This window comes from Octodon degus, unplaced genomic scaffold (assembly GCF_000260255.1).
Source record: "Octodon degus isolate 3935 unplaced genomic scaffold, OctDeg1.0 scaffold00069, whole genome shotgun sequence".
Classification (NCBI taxonomy): domain Eukaryota; kingdom Metazoa; phylum Chordata; class Mammalia; order Rodentia; family Octodontidae; genus Octodon; species Octodon degus.
In genome coordinates this window covers 2,365-3,901 of record NW_004524645.1, presented here as the reverse complement: position 1 = coordinate 3,901, position 1,537 = coordinate 2,365, and the positions used below count along the sequence as shown (strand labels likewise).

Here is a 1,537-nt window from a genome sequence, read left to right as displayed (position 1 = left end):
GGGTGTGTGGGGGTTAAACCTCCACAGATCAACTCTAATTCCAGTGTGTGGCCGACACACATGTGGCAAATCACCAGAGCAGGGTCTTCAGCACCCACACAGCAATTCTCACTAGTCATGGAGAAGCCCCAATCCAGTGGAACCCCATACTGAGGGAAGGCTGAGGTAAGTCTTGGGCCCCTCAAGTTCTGTGTCATTCAGTGTAACCGCACACCCCCTCGGTCAGTGGCAGGCAGACTTGGCAACAGAAGCTAGCATCATAAAATGGTGCAGTAATAGAATAACTGGACCAGAAAGAAGAGGCATCTGCTGCAATGATGTCATAGCCATTAGTGGCTACAGGGGGGTGGGACTGACCATGCAGCCTTGTGTCAGGAGTAATGATTGTAGAGGGGCTGGGCATGAAGAGTGCCATTCTAGAAACTGCTGTCGAGAAGCAATATACCCTGCATAACTTATTGTCACCTTCTCACTTTGGTACCTGGTGAGTTTGATCATTATCCCACTGGTAATTGGATCCTTAAAGCCACCTTTCCTGAGTAAGAAATCTATTGTCTGGATCTGATCCCAGTCTTGTTCCTTAGCAACCTAAGGCAAGTATGTAGCTGTGTGTTTGACGCCTTTCTCATTGATAAATTCAGTTCGAATTCCATGGACCCCTACCTCCTAGTCCAGGTATTCACTGGCATCCTCAAAGTTAGTAAGGAGGGAGACAGCAGAAAAGTTTAGGCAGCTCCTCTCAGGTCGGGGTTGGGGGGCAATCAGCTGTCCTTAAGTGCACTGGTTAATGTGTATTCCCTGAGTCCTGAGTGAAGATTCATGGCTGAGAAGGTCCCAATGCAGCCACGAAGCCACTTATCCCACCCTGTCTTCCATGTCACAAAGAGCAGATGAAAGTGGGAGAGTTTATATTGCCAGAGGAATAGCTATAACAGAAGAGGGGAACTACTTTGTCTCTGGAATGAATTTTCTTCCTTCCAATTCCATTCCTTCTTCTTGTGCCTTTTCTCCTGACCCAGACTCCAGGGGCACATAGGACCTCTCCTGCTCTGCCTCTTCCTCTTGCTTCATGGATCAATGCGTCTGGGTGGGGGCTCCTGAGAGAAGCAGGCCTGCCAGACACGTGTGTCGCAGACCAGGCGGGGTGAAGGAGACCGTAGACACAGGAGGAAGTGATGGAGGCTGGAGGCTGGGAAGAACCAGAGGTATTCCTCGGGAGGCTTCTGTTCACACTTTCATGCCTGTTTTTTTTTGGGTTTATTTTACTTTATGAACTTTATTTTTTCCATAATTTTATTGAGAAACAAATAGCAATGTGACAGTTTGAAATCAAATTAGTAGGACAGTTTCAATACTTAACACATTGCATACTGTCTTCCTAGTGGTTATTTGTTGTACAAGATGCAGACATGATATCCTTTTTACAAACCCTATTAGAACAAATCCCTCTATTCATTGAATTAAGAGAATGTAGCTATATATCTATCCTAACCATTTTGAATACACAGACACAAAATGGTCATTCATCTGCATTCCT

General features: G+C 45.9%; 1 pseudogene; it reads right to left on the bottom strand.

Annotated features, from left to right (window-relative positions):
• Positions 1-371: 371 nt before the first annotated feature.
• LOC101565512 lies at positions 372-926 on the bottom strand (annotated as a pseudogene).
• Between the last annotated feature and the right edge of the window lie 611 nt (positions 927-1,537).